General features: G+C 42.3%; 1 pseudogene; it reads right to left on the reverse strand.

Moving 5' to 3' along the window:
• Window positions 1–371: 371 nt before the first annotated feature.
• Window positions 372–27,958, reverse strand: part of LOC129551013 (chitotriosidase-1-like) — a 79,019-nt pseudogene continuing 51,432 nt past the window's right edge.

The following is a 27,958-nucleotide window of genomic DNA, read 5'->3' on the forward strand; positions in this document are numbered from 1 at the left end:
CCCCAGATGTAGTCATCTGTACCCTGGATGCTGCCCACTGGAAAGTGGAGTCTTCCAGGAGAGACCTATAGCAGAACCTGACATACCCTGAATGAGCTACCTTCTCACTGGGCTCTGACCTAGTCATACCTTTGGTCACCTCCCGCTATTGGTTCTCTGCCTTCCTCAGGGTAGGTTTTGAACTAACAGAGTGCTCAGATAGCCTCTGTAAATTATCACATCTGAGGATAGTGAGGTGCAAGCCAAAGATTTATTTTTCAAGTAAAATAAGGCAGCCTAGGAAGAGCAGAACGAGGCTGCTGACAGAGGCTGCCCAAGGCTGAGACAAGAAAGCTTGGATAAACAAAGACGAAGGAAGCCCGACTGTAGCCACCAGGGGGCGCTAGGAAGGTGGGTTGTGGAATGGTCCTAGCCCCTTACCCAGGTGCTGGGGCTGAAAGGGCCTTGGAGACTCAACTCCAGGTGCAGAGTTTGCAAGAGGAGCTGAACACCAGGCTCCTCGGGCTGCTTTGCTGGAACAAACACCCCCCTGTACAACTGTAGTAACTGGACCGGTCCAGAGGGTTGGGGTGAAGCCCATCAGCTTTGCCCTGGAATGAAGCGTCTTGTCCAAGCCTGGGACCGTGCTCAGGTTCAGAGGGCTGGTGTGGTGCAGGAACATCAGGTTCTGGGGGGTCTAAAGGCATATATGGAAGACCTTGGGAAACAGCAATGATTTAAACAAGACTTCTCCAAAAGATCTCAAACCCATAGGCCAACACACAGGCAGCATAGTCAGTAGACCATAGTCAGGCAGCAGCTCAACACACCATACCCTAGGGGCAGGGAAAGTCAGACACCCCAGGCAGAGAAGAGCCACTCCTACAGCTGAAGCACAGCTCAACAGGAAGCATCAGGGCTGCAAGTATCACAAGTAGTCAATGGCCATCATATGCAAACCCAACAAAGTAACAGTGAGGGCCAGTGGGGGCCACAATGAAGCCTGAGTGCAGGCTTCCTTCTTGAGAAAAGAGACTGAGAGCCCTCTGCAGGGAAGCGCTGGTCACCAACACCCTCGGCCAGCACTGGTACAATCATAAGGAGGAAGAAGAAAGTGTGAAAAGAGAATGGTTGCAACAGCTTCCTCAGCTCCTGGGGGAAGAATTTGGGAAATCACAGTACTGGGGCAGTTATTTCCTCAGAAGAAGCTAGAACCTGAGATTCAGGGAGGTGGGGGGTGGTTTCATACTTTACCCAGAATTTTGCCTCTGGTCTCTAGGCCCTTACTCATTCAACTCCAACCACAATGTCTTGATGAGGGGATACCAGCTTTGGTTACAGAAGAAGCCAGCAAAATCATTCATGTCCAGTGTCCATACCATGGCCCCCGCAGTGCTCTCTGCTTCAGAAAGCTGAGCTGTGGGAGGGTGAGACGGTGGCGGAGGAGCCCAGGGAAGCCTGGGCAGCAGGCCCGAGCCGGCTTCCTCATCTAGGCAGGGTTCTCTTCTCCACACCCCCATAGGACCACGAATCCTGATTCCTGCTAGGAATGATTCGTTCTGGAATCTTATGAGCTAATATAAGCGCAGTGGGGGTGGGCATGAGGGTAGAGGTGTGCGGAGTACATGGGTTTGTGGCCTTCCTTAGACTGGAAGCCTTAACATCTCAGCCTTTTCTGTTTGGGGTGCTGTCTGCTAGTTGTGAGGAGTTCAGTTACCATAGGGAATGACTAAACTTCCCCCAAAGACCGGAACCATTTCATCTTCACGTATTTTTCCATCCCGAGGGCCTTCTTTCCCCAATCAGTTCTCTGGGGCTTCTTTAGGGGATGGCTGTGTGTCCTTTCCGAATAGGCTTTCCCGGCCCCAGCCCCATTAGGGGGCCGAGGCTTACCTCTAGTGTGGTGCTGGAGTTAGAAGGTAGGGGTGGTCTGGCCCCAGTCTCCCTCCCTTTTGACACCAGTCCCCACTCAGGGCTACAACTGAGGGCACAACCTGCTCTCAGAGGCCGTCTTCCCCTTTCCCCTCCACCATGTCCTTCTCCTGCGCTTTCCTCCCCAGAAGACCCAACTTCCCTGCTTTAAGACTTCCACAAAAGCTCTTCCACCACAATCATCCTCTAGTTTCCCCCAGCCAGGATCATGCTGCCTCCTGAGTTGCTCCAAGGCATTTTGTCTACACCTCCAGAAGAACCTGCCACTATCTGCCCTTCATAACTGACATGAGACAGGAAGATGAGCAAATACAGGTCCCTCTACAGGAGCCAACGACCTCCCTGGGGAGAAAGACGTGGAGTAAAGTAAATTACTCAAGTTTTGAGCCACCAACTTTGGGCAGCAGTGGAGAGGGTGTCATGTAAGTAAATCAAAGGGTCTATAATTTGAACATTCACTAAATATTGTCATTGGATTGAATAAAATGACATGCCTTAGGGATTTTCAGAAGGGAGGGGATATATGTATACCTATGGCTGATTCATGTTGAGCTTTGACAGAAAACACCAAAATTCTGTAAAGCAATTTTCCTTCAATAAAAAATAAATTAACTTAAAAAATGACATACCTTACTGTATGTATGTTTCCTCTTATATGTCTGTATAATTTGTATTTAATAAAATATGAATACTTTCAAGAGATACTCAGTGTAGAGCAGTTTTTGTCATTGTGTCTTTTCTTAACAAGTGATAAGTGTACAAAATGTTATCACATGGAGTTCTGTGAGATGTTGGAATATTTCTTCCTGAAGAGATATCTCTTCCTGAAGAAATAAAAGGATATTTCTTCTTGAAGAGATTCTTAATTTTGTCATTGTTTTTGACAGGCCTTGGGCACAGGACCACCCTCTCCCAGAAGGGCTGAGTCTCACCTTAGTTTTGAAGCTCTCCACATCATCAAAACCCACCCACTATGCCCTGAAAGACACAGGGCACCTTCTGATCCTTGATTCTGTGCTCAGCAACTCCCTTCCAGGAGCGGACCTGTAGGAGAAGAAGGCAGAGCTGGAAAGGTGATGAGAGGCACTGCATTCATCGTCTCCTTGTCAGGAGGAGACTAGAGACTAAAAATTCATGTCTGAGAAGCCTGGAGAACCAAGGAAGTTCTAGACTGAGTAGTCTAGAACTGTGGATTTAGTGAGGCATCTGGGCTTAAGGATAAAACCAAAATGACAGACATGGGATGGAATTTATCAAACCAGAATTCACTATGCCTGGCATCCTCATTCAGAAGTTATGGGAGAAGGAGCCCCTGCTCTGCAGAGTACTCAGGGTGGTTGTGGGTTTTCTTAATTCATAGTAAGCTAGCAGTCTTTGGTGCCCCTCCCTCTTTGGTGAAGGGGCCAGGAATTCCAGGCCCCATGGCTTGAGCCCCCACAGTGGTGTCCAATGAGGAGGCCAGGGTAAAGGATCGTCCGTACGTGGTCATAGCCACCATTGTGCGGCAGAGTCCTGCTGGTAGAGGCGGAGTGTCAGAGCTAATTTTCTTTGCCTTCAGACTAGCTCTGCTCATCCAAGGCTGGTGGCTCCAGAGGAGTTTCATGAACCTTTACTAGGGCTCCAACCCTGCCCCCATCTTCTTTAGATCCTGTCTTAGACCCTCAACCCACTGAGAGAAGCTACATGGACCAAGAGCTTGGGCTCTGGAGTCTGATGGTCATTGACTGAGTAAATATTTATTGAAGGCTTGCTGTGTGCCAGGTACTGTCCTAGATGCTTGGGATAACTCAGTGAGCAAATATCCCTGCCTTACTCAGCAAATTATTTGATCTTGCTAAGCCTCAGCCTTCCTATCTATAAAATGGAAGTAATAAAATTATTTGTCTTTAAGAGCATTCTGAAAATTAAGAGATATGTCTCTTAATTGTATAAGATCAAAGACAATGCAATAAAGGGGAGCTGTGATTCTGATCATTACAATCACTGTTATTTCACCTTCAGTACAAGAGCAGAGAATTTTATTTATGTCTGTATCCCCAGTGCCTAGAACAACACTTGACCCTGAGATGCACAAATAGAGAGAACAAATGAGCACAGGGCTTCTTCACCACCTCTGCACAAGACCTTCTCCCATCATGTGCTGCTTGACGTAACACCCCCAGGCCTACAACATGAGAAGGTACACTATATAGCTCTGTAAAATAAACAAATAATGAAGACTCTTCCTCCAAGCCATGATGGCAGGCTCATTTTCTCCAAGAAGCCATTCTGTTTTAGTCCCAATTTTCTAGTTATTCTAGCAACCTCTTAGCACTTAGGTTATTTTCACTGTACTGACTGTCGTGTATTTCTTTTTGATAGTCTGTAAGATTTACTTCTTTGATCAAACTGGAGCCTTCTGAAAGCAGGGATCAGAGCACCCTGCTAAGCTCTGTGGCATTTTTATGCAAATTTGGAAAATTCACCCCTCTGATCAGAAGCAGTCTGACAGGGCACACAGTATGCAGAGTAGAAGGCCTCTTTGTAGGAGGAGAAAGGCCTTCATTCCCCCACATTGATCCAGAGCATACAGTTTGGAGGGCACCATGCCAGTGTGGGTTCTACCCCCTCACCTCTCAACTGAATGGTTTTGTGTGTCTCCCCACATGCCTGGGCTGGCTTCCCCTGGGACCCATACAGTTTTCCAGATGGGAGTGGAGGGTTGGGCTGTGTGAGATCTAAACACCTGGCCCCAGTGCCTAAAGAAGTATACTTTATTTGTGAAAGAGTCACAGAAGTCCTAAACGTTCCACCTAGCTGACACACAAAGATGTGGGCTCCTCAGAATTAACAAATATTTTAATTTAGGACATTTTGTTGATCCTATTTATGTTAAGAAGGAGAAATGATATGGTCAATCTTGACTTCTAAAACACAGAATGGGCTTATAAAACCATCTAGCCCACTCAATGGGGAAGAGCTGGGCAGGAAACCATCCACCCACCCCAGTCTACATTCAAGTCTGCCCTTTCCAGGGACTGGGGTGGGGTAGGGTTGGCTCTTCTGCCCTGAGTGATGTCCCCTGAGATGTTATCAACCTGGGAAAGCTCTTGCCTCTGAAAGCACTTTCCAGAATGTCAGTCAGTGACAAGGAGCAGAAGTTACCCATTATTTTGAAGGAAACGGGATTGAGAGTGTATGAAGGGAGCAGGAACCATTTGGACTGGAAACTTGAGCTCAAAGACAGCCTCCCAAATAGTCACTGGTTTATATGATACCATTAGATTGGTTTATTGTCTCTAATATAAGCCAAGATGCCACATATACTGTCACATCAAGAAGAATAAAATATCTAGGAATTAATCTACCTAAGGAGACAAAAGACCTGTACTCAGAAAGCATGAAAGCTGGCTCCTGCATAGAACACTAGAAACCAACTTTGATTATCTACAATAAGTGCCTATCTTAACACTGAATGTTAGTGAAGACTTTAAAGGAAAACATGGCAGTCTGGTTGAAAAGGTAAAAGACTTTTTGAGCACTTTGTGATCTTGCTAAAGACTACACGCAGCCAACGATTCCACCTTCTTCAGCTTTGTATCTGTATAGGTCCAAATTCATATGACTCTCTTCTAAATCCAAGTTTTTAACTACTTTTGTTTCAAAAATATTTTTTTAATGAATCCTATACAAAAGTTATAACTAGCCTTTCTCTCTCTCTCTCTCTCTCTCTCTCTCTCTCTCTCTCTCTCTCTCGGATTTAGAGAAACAAGAACATTTAAGTATCCCTTACAAGAAGGAGTCTGGGGGTAGGTGGTTCCAGAATCATTATAGTAGTTAAGCCACATCATAAAGGATCCAGCCTCCTTCTGTCATTCCTCTATTATCCTCCTCAGAGGGTTGACTTTTCCTTTTTTCCTGGTGCTTCTCATCTCACTAACCAGTTTCTTAGCTGGAAATTTTAATGTTACATAGTAAATGGTAATATGTCCTGTGTAAGTAAATTAGTGTATCTATTAAAAATTGAAACGTGGAATTTAAGAAATCCCTTGTGGTTCAGCTGGTAAAGAAACCACCTGCAATGTGGGAGGCCTGGGTTCGATTCCTGAGTTGGGAAGATCCCCTGGAGAAGGGAACAGCTACCCACTCTAGTATGCTGGCCTGGAGAATTCCATATACTGTATAGTTCATGGGGTTGCAAGAGTCAGACATGACTGAGCGACTTTCACTCATTGAAAACTATAAGATGCTGATGAAATAAATCAAAGAAGACATAAACAGATGAAAAGATATATCATGTTCATGGATTGGAAGAATTAATATTGTCAAAATGACTATACTACTCAAAGCAAACTGAAGATTCAATGCAATCCTTATCAAACTACCAACATCATTTTTCACTGAACTAGAACAAAAAATCTCAAAATTTGTAAGGAGAAACAAAAAACCCCAAACACCCAAAGCAATTTTGAGAAGGAAAAATGGAGCTGGAGGAATCAAGCTCTTGACTTCAGACTATACTTTGTAAGCTATAGTCATCAAAATAATATGGTACTGGTGCAAAAATAGAAATATAGATAAATGGAACAGGATAGAAAACCCAGAAATAAACCTACACATTTATGATCAATTAATCTATGACAACAGAGGCAAGATTACAGTATTGAAAAGATCCGTTCAACAAAGGTACTGGGAAAACTGGACAGTCACATGTAAAAAAATGAAATTAGATATTTAACTCATTTACAAAATAAGCTGAAAATTGATTAAAGACCTAAATGTGAGACCAGACACTAAAGATCTCCTAGAGGAAAACATAGGCAGAACACTATCTGACACAAATCACAGCAGCATCTTTTTCTATCCATCTCCTAGAACAATGGAAATAAAAACAAAAATAAACAAACAGGACCTACTTAAACTCAAAAGTTTTTCTAGCACAGCAAAGGAAACAATAAACAAAATGAACAGACAACCCACTGATTGGGAGAAAACATTTGCAAATGATTTGACTGGTAAGGGATTAGTCTCCAGAATTTACAAACAACTTATAAGGCTTAACAGCATCAAAGCAAACAATCCTCTCAAAAAATGTGTAGAACACCTAAATAGATATTTCTTTAAAAAAAAAATATTGATGGTCAATAGGCACATGAAAAGATGTTCATCACTAATTAGTAGAGAAATTAAACAAAAAATACAATGAGATATCACCTCACATCAGTCAGAATGGTTATCTTCAAAAAAATCCACAAAAAGTGCTGGAGAGGATGTGGAGAGAAGGGAACCATCCTCCACTGTTTGTGGGAATGTAAATGTGGTACAGCTACTATAGAGAACAATGTGGTAGTCCTTGAATAACTAAAAATAGAGCTACCATTAGATAAGGTGTTATGTCCAACTCTTTGCAACCCCAAGGATTGTAGCCTACCAGTCTATGAAATTCTCCAGGCAAGAATACTGGCATGGGTAGCCATTCACTTCTCCAGAGAGCTACCATATGGCCCTGCAATCCCACCCCTGGGCATATATCCAGAGAAAAATATGATTTGAAAAGATACATGTATCCCAATGTTCATTGCAGCGCTGTTTACAACAGCCAAGACGTGGAAGCAATCTAAAAGTCCATCAACAGATTAATGGATAAAGAAGATATGGTGTGAGTGTGTATGTGTGTGTGTGTGTGTATGTGTGTGTAATATTACTCGGCGATTAAAAAGAATGAAATAATGCCATTGGCAGCCACATGGACATAGAAAGCTCATATTGAGTGTAGTACATCAGACAAAGAGGAAATATCATATGACATCCCTTATATGTAGAATCTAAAAAGAAATTATACAAATGAACCTACTCACAAAACAGAAAGAGACTCACTTAGAAAATGAGATATGATTGCTGGAGGAAAGGATAGTTGGGGAGTTTTGGATGAACATGTACACACTGTTATATTTTAAATGGATAACAAACAAGGACCTACTGTATAGCACATGGAACTCTACTCAATGTTATGTGGCACTGGATAGGAAGGGAGGTTTGGGGGAGAATGAATGGATACATGTATATATTATGGCTGAGTCCCTGTACTGTTCACCTGAAACTATCATGATACTGTTAATCAGCTATTGCTGTTCAGTCACTCAGTCATGTCCGACTCTTTGCAACCCAATGAACTGCAGCACAACAGACTTCCCTGTTCTTTACTATTTCTGGGAGTTTGCTCAATCTCATGTCCATTGAATTGGTGATGCCATCCAACCATTTCATCTTTTATCATCCCCTTCTCCTCCTGGCTTCAATATTTCCCAGCATCAGGGTCTTTTCCAATGAGTCAGCTCTTTGCATCAGGTTGTCAAAGTGTTGGAGTTCCAGCTTCAGCATCAGTCCTTCCAGTGAATGTTCAGGGTTGATTTCCTTTAGGATTGACTGGTTTAATCTCCTTGCAGTAGAAGGGACTCTCAAGGGTCTTTTTCAGCACCACAGTTAGAAAGCATCAATTCTTTGGCACTCAGCCATTTTTATGGTCCAACTCACATCTTTACATGACTACTATAAAAATCATAGCTTTGGGGGAGAAGGAACAAATGGCGGAGGAATAGGAGGGCGAGACCACTCTCTCCCCCACAAATTCATCAAAAAAAAATTTGAACGTGGAGTAAAGTCCACAAAACAACTTATGAATGCTGACAGAGGACATAAGGCACCCAGAAAAGCAGCCCACTGTCTTCAAAAGGAGGTAGGAAAAAACATAAAAGATAAAAAGAGAGACAAAAGAGGTAAGGAGCTCCATCCCGGGAAGGGAGGCTTTAAAAAGAGAGAAGTTTCCAAACACCAGGAAACACTCTCACTGGCTAGTCTGTGGCGAGCCTTGGAAACTCAGAGGGCCACCTAATCGGGAGGAAAAAGAAAGAAATAATTAAAACCCACAGATTACCCGCCAAACAGTAACTCACAGCGGAGAAGCAGCGCAGACGCCTGCACACACCATTAGCAAGTGGGGGCTGAGCAGGGAGGAGCTGGCTGAACTGCTTACAGAGAGGACTGGGCTTGAATGCCGCGAGAACAATCTAAGAGATCTAACAGGAGATAGCAAAGCAGACTGGGATAGCTTCCCCATGAAAAGGCGGAAAGCTCTAACCTAAGACTCCGCCTAAATCAAATCCTTTATGATTATACAGTGGAAGTGAGAAATAGATTTAAGGGACTAGATCTGATAGATAGAGTGCCTGATGAACTCTGGACGGAGGTTCGTGACATTGTGCAGGAGACAGGGACCAAGGCCATCCCCATGGAAAAGAAATGCAAAAAAGCAAAATGGCTGTCTGAGGAGGCCTTACAAATAGCTGTGAAAAGAAGAGAAGCAAAAAGAAAAGGAGAAAAGGAAAGATATAAGCATCTGAATGCAGAGTTCCAAAGAATAGCAAGGAGAGATAAGAAAGACTCCCTCAGTGATCAATGCAAAGAAATAGAGGAAAACAACAGAATAGGAAAAACAAGAGATCTTTTCAAGAAAATTAGAGATTCCAAGGGAACATTTCATGCAAAGATGGGCTCGATAAAGGACAGAAATGGTATGGACCTAACAGAAGCAGAAGATATTAAGAAGAGGTGGCAAGAATACACAGAAGAACTGTACAAAAAAGATCTTCACGACCAAGATAGTCACGATAACGTGATCACTGACCTAGAGCCATACATCTTGAAATGTGAAGTCAAGTGGGCCTTAGAAAGCATCACTACGAACAAAGCTAGTGGTGGTGATGGAATTCCAGTTGAGCTATTTCAAATCTTGAAAGATGATGCTGTGAAAGTGCTGCACTCAATATGCCAGCAAATTTGGAAAACTCAGCAGTGGCCACAGGACTGGAAAAGGTCAGTCTTCATTCCAATCCCAAAGAAAGGCAATGCCAAAGAATGCTCAAACTACTGCACAATTGCACTCATCTCACATGCTAGTAAAGTCATACTCAAAATTCTCCAAGCCAGGCTTCAGCAATATGTGAACCGTGAACTCCCAGATGTTCAAGCAGGTTTTAGGAAAGGCAGAGGCACCAGAGATCAAATTGCCAACATCTGCTGGATCATGGAGAAAGCAAGAGAGTTCCAGAAGAGCATCTATTTCTGCTTCATTGATTATGCCAAAGCCTTTGACTGTGTGGATCACAATAAACTGTGGAACATTCTGAAAGAGATGGAAATCCCAGACCACCTGACCTGCCTCTTGAGAAACCTGTATGCAGGTCAGGAAGCAACAGTCAGAACTGGACATGGAACAAGACTGGTTCCAAATAGGAAAAGGAGTGAGTCAAGGCTGTATATTGTCACCTTGCTTATTTAACTTATATGCAGAGTACATCATGAGGAACGCTGGGCTGGAAGAAGCACAAGCTGGAATCAAGATTGCTGGGAGAAATATCAATAATCTCAGATATGCTGATGACACTACCCTTATGGCAGAAAGTGAAGAGGAACTCAAAAGCCTCTTGATGAAAGTGAAAGAGGAGAGTGAAAAGGTTGGCTTGAAGCTCAACATTCAGAAAACAAAGATCATGGCATCTGGTCCCATCACTTCATGGGAAATAGATGGAAAAACAGTGGAAATAGTGTCAGACTTTATTTTTTTGGGCTCCAAAATCACTGCAGATGCTGATTGCAGCCATGAAATTAAAAGACGCTTACTCCTTGGAAGGAAAGTTATGACCAACCTTGATAATATGTTGAAAAGCAGAGACATTACTTTACCAACAAAGGTCCGTCTAGTCAAGGCTATGGTTTTTCCCGTGGTCATGTATGGATGTGAGAGTTGGACTGTGAAGAAAGCTGATCGCTGAAGAATTGATGCTTTTGAACTGTGGTGTTGGAGAAGACTCTTGAGAGTCCTTTGGACTGCAAGGAGATCCAACCAGTCCATTCTAAGGGAGATCGATCCTGGGTGTTCATTGGAAGGACTGATGCTAAAGCTGAAACTGCAATACTTCGGCCACCTCATGCGACGAGTTGACTCACTGGAAAAGACTCTGATTAAGATTTTCTATTTCTTCCTGGTTCAGTTTGGGAAAGTTGTACTTTTCTAGGAATTTGTCCATTTCTTCCAGGTTATTCATTTTATTGCCATATAATTGCTGATAGTATTCTCTAATAATCCTTTGTATTTCTGTGTTGTTGGTTTGTGATCTCTCCATTTTCATTTCTAATGTTATTGATTTGGTTCTTCTCCCTTTGTTTCTTGATGAGTCTGGCTAGTGGTTTGTCAGTTTTACTTACCTTTTCAAGGAACCAGCTTTTGGCTTTGTTGATTTTTGCTATGGGTCTTTTGTTTCTTTTGCATTCATCTCTGCACTGATTTTTACGATTTCTTTCCTTCTACTAACCCTGGAGTTCTTCATTTCTTCCTTTTCTAGTTTCTTTAGATGTAGAGTTAGGTTATTTAGTTGACTTGTTTCTTGTTTCTTGAGGTGTGCCTGTATTGCTATGAACTTCCCCCTTAGCACTGCTTTTACAGCGTCCCAGAAGTTTTGGGTTGTTGTGTTTTCATTTTCATTCATTTCTGTTCATATTTTGATTTCTCTTTTGATTTCTTCTATGATTTGTTCATTATTTAGCAACGTGTTGTTCAGCCTCCATATGTTGGCATTTTTAATGGTTTTTCTCCTGTAATTGACATCTAATCTTACTGCATTGTGGCCAGAAAAGATGCTTGGAATGATTTCAATATTTTTGAATTTACCAAGGCTAGATTTATGGTCCAGAATGTGATCTATCCTGGAAAAGGTTCCGTGTGTGCTTGAGAAAAAGTTGAAACTCATTGTTTTGGGCTAAAATGTCCTATAGATATCTATTAGGTCTAACTGGTCTATTGTATCATTTAAAGTTTGTGCTTCCTTGTTAATTCTCTGTTTAGTTGATCTATCCATAGTTGTAAGTGGGGTTTTAAAATCTCCCACTATTATTGCATTGTTGTTAATTTCCCCTTTCATACTTGTTAGTAATTGTCTTACATATTGCGGTGCTCCTATGTTGGGTGCATATATATTTATAATTGTTATATCTTCTTCTTGGAGTGATCCTTTGATCATTATGTAGTTTCCTTCTTTGTCTCTTTTCACAGCCTTTGTTTTAAAATCTATTTTATCTGATATGAGCATTGCTACCCCTGCTTTCTTTTGGTCTCTATTTGCATGGAATATCTTTTTCCAGCCCTTCACTTTCTGTCTGTATGTGTCCCGCGTTTTGAGGTGGGTCTCTTGTAGACAACATATATGGGGTTCTTTTTTTGTATCCATTCAGCCAGGCTTTGTCTTTTGGTTGGGGCATTCAACCCACTTATGTTTAAGGTAATTATTGATAAGTATGATCCCGTTGCCATTTTCTTTATTGCTTTGGGTTCGAGTTTATACACTCTGTTATATACTCTCTGTTTCCTGTCTAGAGAAGATCCTTTAGCATTTGTTGGAGAGCTGGTTTGGTGATGCTAAATTCTCTCAGCTTTTGCTTGTCTGTAAAGCTTTTGATTTCTCCTTCATATTTGAATGAGATCCTTGCTGGATATAGTAATCTGGGCTGTAGGGTATTTTCTTTCATCACTTTAAGTATGTCTTGTCATTCCCTCCTGGCCTGAAGAGTTTCTGTTGAAAGATCAGCTGTTATCCTTATGGGAATCCCCTTGTGTGTTATTTGTTGCTTTTCCCTTGCTGCTTTTGATATTTGTTCTTTGTGTTCGGTCTTTGTTAATTTGATTAATATGTGTCTTGGAATATTTCGCCTTGGGTTTATCCTGTTGGGGACTCTCTGGGTTTCCTGGACTTGGGTGATTATTTCCTTCCCCATTTTAGGGAAGTTTTCAAATATTATCTTCTCAAGTATTCTCTCATGGTCTTTCTTTTTGTCTTCTTCTTCTGGGACTCCTATGATTCGAATGTTGGGGTGTTTAACATTGTCCCAGAGGTCTCTGAGATTGTCCTCATTTCTTTTAATTCGTTTTCCTTTTTTCCTCTCTGTTTCATTTATTTCTACTATTCTATCTTCTAGCTCACTTATCCTGTCTTCTGCCTCCGTTATTCTACTGTTTGTTCCCTCCAGAGTGTTTCTGATCTCATCTATTGCATTATTCATTGTATATTGACTCTTTTTTATTTCCTCTAAATCCTTATTTGCATCTAAATCCTTTCTTGCATCTTCTCAATCCTTGTCTCCAGGTTATTTATCTGTAACTCCAGTTTGCTTTCAAGATTTTGAATCATTTTCACTATCAAAATTTGAAATTCTTTATCAGGTAGATTCCCTATATCTTCCTCTTTTGTTTGTGTTGGTGGGCATTTATCCTGTTCCTTGACTTGCTGGGTATTTCTCTGCCTCTTCATCTTGCTTATATTTCTTTGCTTGGGGTGGCCTTTCCGTCTTCTGGCTGTTTGTGGTGTTCTCTTTATTATGTGGTTTCCTTGCTGTGTGTGGGGTTGGATGGGTGGCTTGTCAAGGTTTCCTGGTTAGGGAATCTTGTGTCGGTGTTCTGGTGGGTGGAGCTGGATTTCTTCTCTCTGGAGTGCAATGAAGTGTCCAGTGATGAGTTTGAGATGTCAGTGGGTTTGGAGTGACTTTGGACAGCCTGTACATTAAAGCTCAGGGCTATTCTCCTGTGTTGCTGGAGAATTTGCGTGGTATGTCTTTCTCTGAAACTTGTTGACCCTTGGGTGGTACCTGGTTTCAATGTATGTATGGAGGCATTTGATGAGCTCCTATTGATTAATGTTCCCTGGAACGAGATCTCTGGTGTTCTCAGGATTTGGACTTAAGCCTCTGCCTCTGGTTTTCAGTCTTATTCTTGCAATAGCCTCAAGACTTCTCCATCTGTCATTTCCAAGGAAGTTCCTTCTGTTTTAACTCTTCTGTTTGCTGGTCTCTTCAGTGTCTAATTCCCATCCTGACACAAGGGGGCGGTGGTGGACTTTTTTAGGCTCACTTGTTCAGTTGTGCTGTGGGGAGGGAGGAACGCTGCTAACAAATATCACTGGCGTCTGTGGGGAGTGCTCGCAGTGTCTCGGCTACACTGGGATTTCCCCCATTCATGGCATGTGTGCTGTCCCTGTCTATATTGCTCAGGCTCTAGGTTGCTCTGCCAGGAACTGTCTGAGGCGGGCCCTGGGTTGCATGCACTTCCCAGGTCTGAGCCACTCAGGTTCAGGTACTCGGATACTCCACAAAGGCACAAACTTGGTTGGGCCTGCGTTTTTTGCCTTCCCCAGTCCAAGCAGCTCAGGTGACCAGGTGTTTGGCGAGCACAGTCGCTGTGACTTATAACCTCCCTGGTCCCTCCCGCAACTGGCGCACCTTCTCAGGCAGATATCGACCGGCCCAAACCCAAGAAGTCTTGGTTAGCAATGAAGCCTTCTTGCAGCTTGGTATCGGATGCCTCTCTGGGGCCGTGACAGCCCCCTTCCAGCTCTGGCTGCCCTCCCCTGCCTGTCTCGGTGGGGGATGGGGGATGGGCTGACCGCAGCTGGCTAGCTCTGCTCAGTCCTTTGTTCTGTGAGCGGGTCTGGCGGTGTCTTAGGTTAGGGTTTTTCAACTTTTTGCGGGGTAGCTATCCCACAGTCTGCCCCGCTGTCTCCAGTTAGCGCCCTCAGATTGCCCTTGGGGCATTCAAGCCCAGTCCTCACTCTAAGCGATGCCGCCCGCGCCTCCCTGCCCAGCCCCACTTGCTAGTGGGGGGTGCGGGCAGTTGTGCCACTTCTCCACTGAGAGTTACCGCTGAGCTCTTAGTCTGTGGGTTTTAATTATTTATTTATTTATTCTCCCGGTCATGTCGCCCTCTGAGGTTCCAAGGCTCGCCACAGACTCGCCAGTGAGTGTTTCCAAGTGTTTGGAAACTTCTCTCTTTTTTTAAGCCTCCCTTCCTTGGTAGGATCTCCGTCCCTCCCTCTTTTGTCTCTATTTTTATCTTTTATACTATTTCCTACCTCCTTTCAAAGACAATGGGCTGCTTTTCTGGGTCTCTGATGTCCTCTGCTGGCATTCAGAAGTTGTTTTGTGGGATTTACTCAGTGTTCAAATGTTCTTTTGTTGAATTTGTGGGGGAGAAAGTGGTCTCCCCATCCTATTCCTCTGCAATCTTCCTCTCTCCCTGCTTTTTAAATACTCTCTCTAGATTTGTCATAACTTTCCTTCCAAGGAGCAAGCGTCTTTTAATTTCATGGCTGCAATGATTTTGGAGTCAAAAATAAAATAAAATCTGTTACTGTTTCCATTGTTCCCCCACCTATTTGCCGTGAAGTGATGGGACTGAATGCCATGACCTTATTTTTTGAATGTTGAGTTTTAAGCCTGCTTTTTCATTCTCCTCTTTCACCTTCATCAAGAAGCTCCTTAGTTCCTCTTCATTTTCTGCCATAAGAGTGGTATCATCTGCATATCAGAGGTTATTGATATCTCTCCCGGCAATCTTTATTCCATCTTGCGCTTCATCCAGCCCAGCATTTCACATAATGTACTCTACATATAAGTTAAATAAGGAGGGTGACAACAAACAGCCTTGATACCCCTTTCCAAACTTTGAAACAGTCCATTGTTCCATGTCTGGTTCTAACTGTTACTTCTTGACCTACATATATATTTCTCAAGAGGCAGGTAAGGTGGTCTGGTATTCCCATCTCTTTAAGAATTTTCCATAGTTTGGTGTGATCCACACAGTCAAAAGCTTTAGCAATGAAGCAGAAGTAGATATTTTCCTGGAATTCCCTTGCTTTTTCTATGATCCAATGAATGTTGGCAATTTGACCTCAGATTTCTCTGCCTTTTCTAAATCCAGCATGTATATCTGAAAGTTCTTTGTTCACAAACTGTTGAAGCTTAGCTTGAAGGATTTTGAGCATCACTTTGCTAGCATGTGAAATGAATGCAATTGTGTGGTAGCTTGAGCATTCTTTAGCATTACCCTTCTTTGTGGTTGAAATGAAAACTGACCTTTTTCAGTCCTCTGACCACTACTGAGTTTTCCAAATTTTCAATGGCGTATTGAGTGCAGTACTTTAATAACATCAGCTTTTAAGATTTGAAACAGCTCAGCTGGAATTCCGTCACCTCCACTAGCTTTGTTTGTAGTAATGCTTCCTAAGGTCCACTTGACTTCACACTCCAGGATGTCTGAATCTAGGTGAATAATGATACCATTGTGGTTATCCCAGTCATTAAAACCTTTTTTGTATAGTTCCTCTGTATATTCTTGCCACCTCTTCTTAATATCTTCTGCTTCTGTTAGGCCCATACTGTTTTTATCCTTTATTGTGCCCTTCTTTGCATGAACTATCTCTTGGAGTCTCTAATTTTTCTTGACGAGATCTCTACCCTTTACCATTCTGTTGTTTTCCTCTATTTCTTTGCACTCTTCACTTAAAACCTTCTTATCTCTCCTTGCTATTATTTGGAACTCTGCATTCAGATATGCATCTTCCCTTTTCTCCTTTGCCTTTAGCTTCGCTTCTTTTCTCAGATATTTGTAAGGCCTCCTCAGACAATCATTTTCCTTTTTGCATTTCTTTTTCTTGGGGATGGTTTTGTTAAGAATCTCTATCAACAGTTCTTCAGGCAATCTATCAGATCTAATCCCGTGAGTCTATTTGTCATGTCCACTGTATAAGCATATGTGATTTCATTGAGGTCATACCAGAATGGTTTAGTGGTTTCCCCCACTTTCTTCAAATTAACTCTGAATTTTGCAAAAAAGGAGCTGATGATCTGAACTACAATCAGCTTCAAGTTCTGTTTTTGCTAACTGCATAGAGCTTCTCTACCTTTGGCTGCAAAGAATATAATCATCTAATTTTGATATTGGCCACCTGGTGATGTCCATGTGTAGAGTTCTCTCTTGCGTTGTTGGAAGAGGGTGTTTGCTACAACCAGTATGTTCTCTTGACAAAACTCTGTTAGCCTTTGCCTTGCTTCATTATGTACTCCAAGGCCAAACTTGACTGTTACTTCAGGTATTTCTTGACTTCCTACTTTTGCATTCCAGTCCCCTATTATGAAAAGGACATCGTTTTTGGGTGTTCGTTCTAGAAGGCCTTGTAGGTCTTCATAGAACTGCCCAACTTCAGCTTCTTTGGCATTAGTGTTGGGGTATAGGATTGAATTACAGATGTTCACTTCCAGATATTCAAATGGATTTAGAAAAGACAGAGGAACCAGAGATCAAATTGCCAACATCCACTGGATCATCGAAAAAGCAAGAGAGTTACAGAAAAACATCTACTTCTGCCAAAGCCTTTGACTGTGTGGATCACAACAAACTGTGGAAAACTCTTAAAGTGATGGGAATACAAGACCACCTGACCTGCCTCTTGAGAAACCTGTATGAAAGTCAAGAAGCAACAGTTAGAACTGGACATGGAACAACAGACTGGTTCCAAATAGGAAAAGGAGTATGTCAAGGTTGTATATTGTCACCCTGCTTATTTAACTTATATATGCAGAGTACATCATGAGGAACGCTGGGCTGGATGAAGCGCAAGCTGGAATCAAGATTTCCAGTAGAAAGATCAATAATTCAGATATGCAGATGACACCACCCTTATGGCAGAAGGAGAATTAAAGGGAGTCTTGATGAAAGTGAAAGAGGAGAGTGAAAAAGTTGGCTTAAAACTCAATATTCAAAAACTAAGATCATGGCACTCAGTCCCACCACTTCATGGCAAATAGACAGGGAAAAAATGGAAACAGTGACAGACTTTATTGGGGGGGGGGCTCCTAAATCACTGCAGATGGTGACTACAGCCATGAAATTAAAAGACACTTGCTCCTCAGAAGAAAAGTTAATGATCAACCTAGACAGCATATTAAAAAGCAGAGACGTTACTTTGCCACTGAAGATCTGTCTAGTCAAAGCTATGGTTTTTCCCGTAGTCATGCATGGATGTGAGAGTTGGACTATAAAGAAAGATGAGCATTGAAGAATTGATGCTTTTGAACTGCGATATTGGAGAAGACTCTTGAGAGTCCCTTGGACTGCAAGGAGATCAAACCAGTTAATCCTTAAGGAAATCAGTCCTGAATTGGAAGGACTAATGCTGAAGCTCCAATAATATGGCCACTTGATGCGAAGAGCTGACTCATTTGAAAAGACCCTGATGCTGGGAAAGATTGAAGGTGGGAGGAGAAGGGGACAACAGAGGATGAGATGATTGGATGACTTCACTAACACAATAGACACGAGTTTGAGTAAGCTCTAGAAGTTGGTGATGGATAGGGATTCATGGTGTGCTGCAATCCATGGGGTCACAAAGAGTAGAAATGACCGAGTGACTGAACTGAACTGAACTGAACTGACTCTGATATTGACTGGTTTGCCTCAGAAATGAACTGATATCATTCTGTCGTTTTTGAGATTGCACCCAAGTACTGCATTTCTGACTCTTGTTGACTATGAGGGCTACTCCATTTTTTCTAAGGGATTCTTGCCTACAGTAGTAGATTTATTCATTATCTGAATTAAATTTGCCCATTCCCATCCATTTTAGTTCACTGATTCCTAAAATATTGATGTTCACTCTTGTTCCTGCTTGACTACATCCAATTTACCTTGATTCATGGACCTAACATTCCAGGTTTCTATGCAATATTGGTATTAACAGCATTTGACTTTGCTTTCACCACTGGACATATCCACAACTGGGAGTCATTTCATCTTTGGCTCAGCCTCTTCATTGCTTCTGGAGCTATTTCTCTGCTCCCCTCCAGTAGCATCTTTGATACCTACTGACCTGGGCAGTCCATCTTTTAGTGTCATATCTTTTTGCCTTTTTATACTGTTCATGTGGTTCTCAGGGCAAGAATTCTGAAGCTATTTGCTATTCCCTTCTCCTGTAGGCCACAGCTTGTCAGAACTCTCCACCATGACTCATCTATCTTGGGTGACCCTACATGGCACGGCTCATGGTTTCATAAAGTTATACAAAGCTATGATCCATGTAATCATTTTTTTTTTAGTTTTCTGTGATTTTGGTTTTCATTTTGTCTCCCCTCTGATGGATGAGGATAAGAGGCTTATGCAAGCTCCCTGATGGAAAAGGCTAGCTGTGGGGAAAACTGGGTCTTGCTCTGGTAGACAAGGCCATACCCAGTAAATCTTTAACCCAATTTTCTGCTGATGAGTGAGGTTATGTTCTTTTGCTGTAGTTTGGCCTAAGGCCAAACTATGGTAGGGGTCACGGTGACCTTCTCCAAAAGGACTTATGCCAGTTCACCATGCAGGCCAAGACTGCTGCTGTCTGTGTCCCTGACCCTGCAGCAGCCCACTGTTGACCCACGCCTCCACCAGAGACTCCCAAACACTTGCAAGCAAGTCTGGCTCAGTCTCTTTTGGGGTTCTGTTCTGTTCTGTTCCATCGCTCAGTCGACCCCGTGGAGAGCCTACTGCTCCTTTATCCTGTGTCCTGGTGTGCACAAGGTTTTGTTTGTGCCCCTCCAAGAGTCTGGGCTTCCTGATGAAAGGCATTGACCAAGTCCTGCAAGAGTAGCTCAGAATGAACACATAGGCAGGGACCATGTAGCAGTGAGTCCCAAACAAATTTTCCTTTGCAGGAGTCTGAAAACTGACCACAAGTTGATACTTTGTAGATAAATGAAGCAGCTGAGCCTGGGGCAGAGCGGTACGTATGTGTACCCCTGACCAGCTATATCTCTCCTACCTCACCCAATCATACCTGCACCAGGGCTGTGAAGTGCTGCTTATCTGAAAGAGGGCTCCCTCAGCTTCCTGGGTACTCCCAGTCGAGGTCAAGGCCATCAAAGTCATATTTGTGCAGAAACCTAATAGCTAAGTCGACAAAGGTCTGTCAGTTGTTGACTGTAGCTACCATGTCTGTCCTAAATATTCATTGGAAAGACTGATGCTGAAACTGAAACTCCAATCTTTGGCCACCTGATGTGAAGAACTGACTCATATGATAAGACCCTGATGCTGGGAAAGACTGAAGACAGGAGAAGGGGACGACAGAGGATAAGATGGCTGGATGGCATCACCGACTCAATGGGCATGAGTTTGGGTGAACTCCAGGAGTTGGTGATGGTCAGGGAGGCCTGGCGTGCTGCGGTTCATGGGGTCGCAAAGAGTCGGACACGACTGAGTGACTGAACTGACCTGAACCAAGTCCGTGAACCTGTGGGGTGATGAAGAGAAGTGTGGGCCTGTCTCATATGGGACAGTGGGTCATGCTTCTTCAGAAGCATGAGAGAAACTTCTCAGGATATTGGCACTCGGCTATCTAGGCCAGCACAGTGCTGGAGGCATGCTTCAGAAGCTGCTGGCTATTTGCTGGTGGGTTCTGGGCCCGGCTAAGGGAAAGGGACAATGTAGAAGTGTGCTCTGCCTCCAAATATTGACATCAACAGGGACACATTGACTCACTAGGAGCTCTGCTTCCCAAAAGTTCCTCCAGAAGCCTGCTGCCACTTCCCTGCCCAGAGATTTGTCCTACTCTGAATCAGAGCTGGCTGTCAACCTAGCATAGAGGTTGGAAAAAAGAAGAGTCAGTTTCTAAGATGAAGAGGAAGAGAAGCCCAGAAGGTTAGTGAGGATCTGGGTAATCTTGAGAGCCTGCTGTTCTAGTTCCTTGGCAGGGTAACATGGTCACTTTTCTTCTAACTCACATTTGTAGAATGATTCGTGGCTATTGTTATTACTATTACTAATCCAGAGCTCTTTAAAAGTCCTAAGGTGCCCCAGGAACTACCCCACCACATCTTACTTTCTCAAGAAGTCCCTGGACTTCTTGGGGGTCTTGAGTTTTTAAAGACTATTTCTATCTTTATTTTTTTAATTTACTAATTTGATTTATCTAATAGCATCAGTTTTTAAGTGGAGTTTGTGTGCCCAGGAACTCCAGGCTAAGAACTCCGAATTTCAATGAAAAATCTATATATTGTTTTGGGAAGGGGAGTCATAAAATTCATCAGGTTTTTAAAAGGGTTCATGACCCAAAAATATTAGAAAGACTGGCTTAGAATTTAGGGGACCACGTATTCATGACTTTCTAGAAAACTCTAATTCCAAATATACCATTCCACTATCTCCATAAATAATCAAAAATATCTTGGAAATGTCAATATTCTGCTATCCCAGCTTGATCTCACAGACTGTCTTTGACACCCAGAAAGGGAACAAAAATTCCCATATATCCTGTATCAGAGCTCAGAAAGTATAGACATTATATGTTGTCTGGGATTAGCTGAGACTCTCCTTCTACCCATTTCATGGAGGAAAATGCTGAGGCCTGAGATGAGGTCAAAAGCTCTGGGCTGCATTTAAAGCAAGATAATATATAATGGCCTGAAGCTAAGCCCACTTCACTGCCTCCCAATGAGGTAGCAAGAACTCAGAAGGAAACTCAGCTCTCAGTCCACTTTTCCCTCTCAATCCCCCTCACCCTGGCCACACCTCAACATGGCTGATTCCCTGATGGGGTCTCTCTGGCCAGTTCCCCACCAGGGACCTGCCAGGTAGGTGCCCACAACAACTCACTTCTGAGTGCCAAAGCTCCAGCCCTCAATGACCTGCAGCGTCTTCAGCTTGGGATTCCTGGGAAAGACAAGAGAAGGGCCAGGATTGATCCGGCCAGGTCCTGGGGCTCATTTTACTAACAAGGAAGCAAGGAGACTTGCAGGGCTGATGGGGTGAGGTTGGGGACATCTAAATCCCTATGCTCAGAATCGGTACCTGAGAAGCTCTAGATTGGGAAAGAAAAGACATATTCGGCCATTAAGGACCTCTTCTCTAGCTGGGGAGCTGTACACTCAAGGAACTCAGAAAGCAAGAGATCAGGGCAGATCTTCAGAGAGGCTTTATTAAGGTAGTAATAACACTTGAGCTGAAGGATAAATAGATTTTAGGAGAAATAAGGGCACTCATTCCCAGCAGAGGAAAAGTCTCACAATCCAGATTCCACGTAGACCTAAACTGGAAGGGCCCTTAAGAAGTCCTTATCTACACTCACCTCGTCCATATAACAACAAGAAGCTCAGAGAGGTGATGGGATTTGCCCAAATCCACATAGCAGGTCTGTAGCTAGATTGCAATGATGGGCAAGGTTTCTGGCTTTGAGAGGAGGCACCTGCTTTCTCCACCTCCCATCCCCACTCCTTCCACTGCAGCTCATGTCTTCTGCAAGGCATGTAATTCCTTGTAGAGTGTCTCTTCATTCCACTCTATGGAGCTGAGTTGGTTACTGCTAATGCCAGCAAAGGCATGGATGAGGTGGGTGCACAGACTGGGCTCGACATCCTTGGGTAAGAAGCAAGTCTCTGTACTGGACCCAGTTAGTGAAGTAGCAGACCAGTTTTGCAGCAGAGTCTGGCCAGTTGGGGCAAAGAAAACAAATGGCAATCAGAAAGGCCTGCTGTGGACTGGCACCTTCTGCCTGGAGGCAGAACCTACGTCATGCCAGAGTGTGTTAAACACGGCCCTTTGTCAGCTGAAGGCAGAGGAGGACTTTTAAAACACAGCTTGGAATACTTCAGAATGTTAATTAAAACACTAATACATAAGGTAGCAGAGAGGAGGCCCCAGGTGCAGACTGAGTTTATGTTTCTTTAGTCTTGCTTTAAAGAGGTTTGCATTTACTATTATCCCCATGGGATCGCAAGGAGCAGAACACGACTGAGCACCTTTCACTTTCATTTGCAGGCCACCTGTTTATTAATATTACTGACAGAAAGTGAAAGTGTTAGTCACTCGGTGGTGTCCAACTCTCTGCAACCCCATGAACTGTAGCCCTCCAGGCTTCTCTGTCCCTGGGATTCTCTAGGCAAGAACACTGGAGTGGGTTGCTGTTCCCTTCTTCAGGGGATCTTCTTGACCCAGGGATCTAGCCCAGGTCTCCTGCATTACAGGCAGATTCTTTACTGTCTTAACTACTAGGGAAGCCCAAGGGTCTAATAAAAAGTGTATTTTCTCTAAGAAAAGGCAGCTTGTTTCTGGCACCCTCACAGCCTGCGGAAGGACTCTGTGGGTAGGGCTTCTCCTTCCAGGTAGGAGGTTGTCTAGAAGTGATGGCTCCCACCCAAGGCGGCACTGTGTTAATTTGGTCAGAACATCAGGAAACAAGGATCTCTGCAGCTGCCAGAAATATACATTGGGCTAATCTTCTCTTTAACCTTGGCTTAGAATTCCCAATCTGAAAATTACGGCTTGGTCTCTGAGGGCTCGTTTAGCCTTGTGACTATAATTGTGTGAGTTTGGACTGGAGCGTGTCTGTGGCTGTGGTCTAGACCCTAGAATTTCCCTTTGCACAGACAGGTTCTCTCAGCAACCCCTTCCAGTCCCCATGTGAGCAAAGAGAGGATGGTGGGGGGCAGTGATGAGTGGCTAGAGGAGGGTGTGTGGGAACCCAGAACATGGGAAAGCTCACTGAGACTCCCCCAAGCCCATGGAGCACTCCCAGGAGGGAAAGTCAGAACCCTCAGGTTGTCACTGGCCCTAACCAGTGGTACCTGGGTGTGAAGTTTGCTGATAGGGACTGGAGGTGTTGCCTGAGTGATACAGAAGGAAGATTAATGACTTTCCCAAAGCAAAAGAAGAAAGGAAGGGATTAACCCATAGAACACATTCCTGGGACCATCTATGAAGGAACCAGGAGGCTTTCTTTTTTTTTTTTTTTGTATCATCTTGCCATAGCATATATTTTTGTACGATATAGGCAACAACGTCTGGTTAACAACAGGAACCTTGGAATTTCATGCCTAGGTTGAAATCCCAACTCTGCAACTTTTTAGCCAAATAATTCAACTCTCTCCTTCATAAAATGGGAATGATGATTTTTCTTATCTCCAGAACTATTGTGTGAATGGAGATGTATATGAAACACACAGAGGAATGCTGGGATAGTAAGCTCTGTTCTAAGCACTTTACATATGTTAGCATTAACCCTTCATCCACACAAGATTCTATTATCATAAGTAACAGTCACACAGCAAATTCCCACTGGCTGTCTATTTTACATATGGCACTATATAGGTTTCCGCCCCACTCTCTCCATACATCCCACCCTTTCCTTCCTTCCAACCATGTCCACAAGTCTGTTCTCTGTGTCTGCATCTCCAATGCTGCACTGAAAATAGGTTCATCAGTATCATCCGTCTAGATTCCCTATATATGCATTAATATACCATATTTGTTTTTCTCTTTCTGACTTTAGGCTCTAGGTTCATCCACCTCATCAGAACTGACTCAAATGCATTCCTTTTATGGCTGAGTAATATTCTGTTGTGTATAAGTACCACAGGTTCTTTATCCAGTTATCTGTCGATGGACATCTAGGTTGCTTCCATGTTCTAGCTTTTGCAAATAGTGCTGCAATGAACATGTGTCTTTTTCAATTTTGGTTTCCTCATGGTATATGCCTAGCAGTGGGATTGCTGGGTCATACAGTGGTTTTCAGTTCAGTTCAGTCACTCAGTCGTGTCCGACTCTTTGCGACCCCATGAATCACAGCACGCCAGGCCTTCCTGTCCATCACCAACTCCCGGAGTACACTCAGACTCATGTCCACAGAGTCGGTAAGGCCATCCAGCCATCTCATTTTCTATCGTCCCCGTCTCCTCCCACCCCCAATCCCTCCCAGCATCAGACTCTTTTCCAGTGAGTCAACTCTTTGCATGAGGTGGCCAAAGTATTGCAGTTTCAGCTTTAGCATCAGTCCTTCCAATGAACACCCAGGACTGATCTCCTTTAGAATGGACTGGTTGGATCTCCTTGCAGTCCAAGGGACTCTCAAGAGTCTCTCCATACCATCTTCCATAATGGCTGTATCAATTTACATTCCCACCAACAGTGCAAGAGTGTTCCCTTTTCTCCACAACTTCTCCAGCATTTATTGTTTGTAGACTTTGGATGATGGCCATCTGACCGGTGTGAGGTGATATCTCATTGCAGTTTTGATTTGCGTTTCTTTAATAATGAGTGATGTTGAGCATCTATTCATGTGTTTTTTAGTCATCTGTATGTCTTCTTTGGAGAAATGTTTGTTTAGGTCTTTTCCCCACTTTTTGATTGGGTTGTTTGTTTTTATGGTATTGAGTTGTATGAGCTACTTGTATACTTTGGAAATTAATCTTTGTCAGTTGTTTCATTTGCTATTATTTTCTCCCATTCTGAGGGCTGTCTTTCACCTTGCTTATAGTTTCTTTTGCTATGCAAAAGCTTTCAAGTTTAATCATGTCCCACTTGTTTACTTTTTTGCTTTTATTTCCATTACTCTAGAAGGTGGGTCATAGAGGATCTTGCTTTGATTTATGTCATCGAGTGTTCCGCCTACGTTTTCCTTTGAGAGTTTTATAGTTTCTGGCCTAACATTTATGTCATTAATCCACTTTGAGTTTATTTTTGTGTGTGGTGTTAGGAACTGTTCTAATTTCATTCTTTTACAGGTAGCTATCCAGTTGTCACAGCACCATTTATTGAAGAGGCTCTCTTTGCCTCATTGTATATTCTTGCCTCCTTTGTCAAAAATAAGATACCCATAGGTGCATAGGTTCATTTCTGGGTTTTCTATCTTGTTCCATTGGTCTATATTTCTGTTTCTGTGCTAGGACCATACTGTCTTGATGACTGTAGCTTTGTAGTATAACCTGAAGTCAGGAAGGTTGATTCCTCCAGCTCCATTCTTCTTTCTCAAGACTACTTAGGCTATTAGGTGTCTTTTGTGTTTCCATATGAATTGTGAAATTTTTTGTTCTAATTTTGTGAAAAATGCCTTTGGTAAGTTAGGGATCACATTGAATCTGTAGATTGCATTTGGTAGTATAGGCATTTTCACAATATTGATTCTTCCTACCCAGGAGCATGGAATATCTCTCCATCTGTTTACGTCATCTTGATTTCTTTCATCAGTGCCTTATAATTTTCTGTGTACAGTTCTTTTGCCTCCTCAGGTAAGATTATTCCTAGGTATTTAATTCTTTTTGTTGCTATGGTGAATGGGGTTGATTCTGATCTTTCTGATTTTTCATTGTTAGTTAGAGAAATGCAAGTGATTTCTGTGCATTGATTTCATATTCTGTGACTGTTAAATTCACTGAGTAGCTCTAGTAATTTTCTGATACTGTCTTTAGGGTTTTCTATGTACAGTATCATGTCATCTGTAAACAGTGAGAGCTTTACTTCTTCTTTTCTGATCTGGATCCCTTTAATTTCTTTTTCTTCTCTGATTGCTGTAGGACTTCCAGAACTATGTTGAATAATAGTGGCAAAAGTGGACACCCTTGTCTTGTTCCTGATCTTAGGGGGAATTCTTTCAGTTTTTCACCATTGAGAATAATGTTTGCTGTGGTTTATCATATATGCCGTTTACTCTGTTGAGGTAGGTTCCTTCTGCGCCCATTTTTTGAAGAGTTTTAATCATAAATTGGTGCTGAATTTTGTCAAAGGCTTTTTATGCATCTACTGAGATTATCGTATGGTTTATATCTTTCAGTTTGTTAATATGGTGTATCACATTGATTGATTTGTGTATATTGAAGAATCCTCACATCCCTGGAATAAACCCAATTTGATCATGGTGTATGAGCTTTTCATTGTGTCGCTGAATTCTGTTTGCTAAAATTTTGTTGAGGATTTTTGCATCTATGCTCATCAGTGATTTTGGCCTGTAGTTTTCTTTTTTTGTGTTGTTTTTGTCTGGTTTTGGTATTGGGGTGATGGTGGCCTTGTAGAATGAGTTTGGAAGTGTTCTTTCATCTGCAGTTTTTTGAAAGAGTTTTAGAAGGATCGGTATTAGCTTTTCTTTAAACGTTTGATAGAATTCTCATGTGATGCCATCTGGTCCTGGGCTTTTCTTTTTTCGGAGATTTTTGATCACAGCTTCAATTTCAATGCTTGTAATTGCATTGTTCATAACTTCTATTTCTTCCTGGTTCAGTCTTGGAAGATTTAACTTTTCTAAGAATCTGTCCATTTCCTCCAGGTTATCTTACTGTCATATTGCTGTTCATAATAGTCTCTTATAATCCTTTGTATTTCTGCATTCTCTGTTGTAACCTCTCCTTTTTCATTTCTAATTTTGTAGATTTGACTCTTCTCTCTCTCTCTTATATATATATATATTTTTTTCTTGGTGAGTCTGGCTAAAGGTTTGTCTGTTTTGTTTAATTTCTCAAAAAACAAACTTTTACTTTTATTAATATTTACTGTTTTTTCTTTCACTTCTTTTTCATTTATTTCTGCTCTAATCTTTATGATTTCTTTCCTTCTACGAATTTTGGGATTTTCTTCTTCTTCTTCCAGTTGTTTTAGGTGTAAAGTTAGGTTGTATCTTTGATGCTATTTTGATGTAAGATTGAATTGCTAATCAGAATCCAACAACACATTAGAAGAAAATACATCATGACGATGTATTCCTTTATCCCAGGAATGCAAGGATTCTTCAATATCCGCAAATCAATGTAATACACCACATTAGCAAACTGAAAAATAAAAATCATATGATTACTTCAATAGATGCAGAGAAAGCCTTCGACAAAATTCAACATCCATTTATGATAAAAACCCTCCAGAAAGTGGGAATAGAAGGGACATACCTCAACATAATAAAAGCTATATATGACAAACCCACAGCAAACATTATCCTCAACCGTGAAAAACTGAAATCATTTCCCCTAAAGTCAGGAACAAGACAAGTGTGCCCACTCTCACCACTACTATTCAACATAGTTCTGGAAGTTTTGGCCACAGCAATCAGAGCAGAAAAAGACATAAAAGGAATACAAATTGGAAAAGAAGAAGTAAAACTTTCACTGTTCTCCGATGACATGATCCTCTACACAGAAAACCCTAAAGACTCTACCAGAAAACTACTAGAGCTAATCAATGAATACAGTAAAGTTGCAGGATATAAAATTAACACACAGAAATCCCTTGCATTCCTATACACTAATAATGAGAAAATAGAAAGAGAAATTAAGGAAACTCTTCCATTCACTGTTGCAATGAAAAGAATAAAACACTTAGGAATATATCAACCTAAAGAAACAAAAGAGCTGTACATATAAAACTATAAAACACTGGAGAAAGTAATCAAAGAGGACACAA

Source organism: Moschus berezovskii, chromosome 17 (assembly GCF_049115385.1).
Source record: "Moschus berezovskii isolate FMDL1 chromosome 17, NW_MosBer_1.0, whole genome shotgun sequence".
Classification (NCBI taxonomy): domain Eukaryota; kingdom Metazoa; phylum Chordata; class Mammalia; order Artiodactyla; family Moschidae; genus Moschus; species Moschus berezovskii.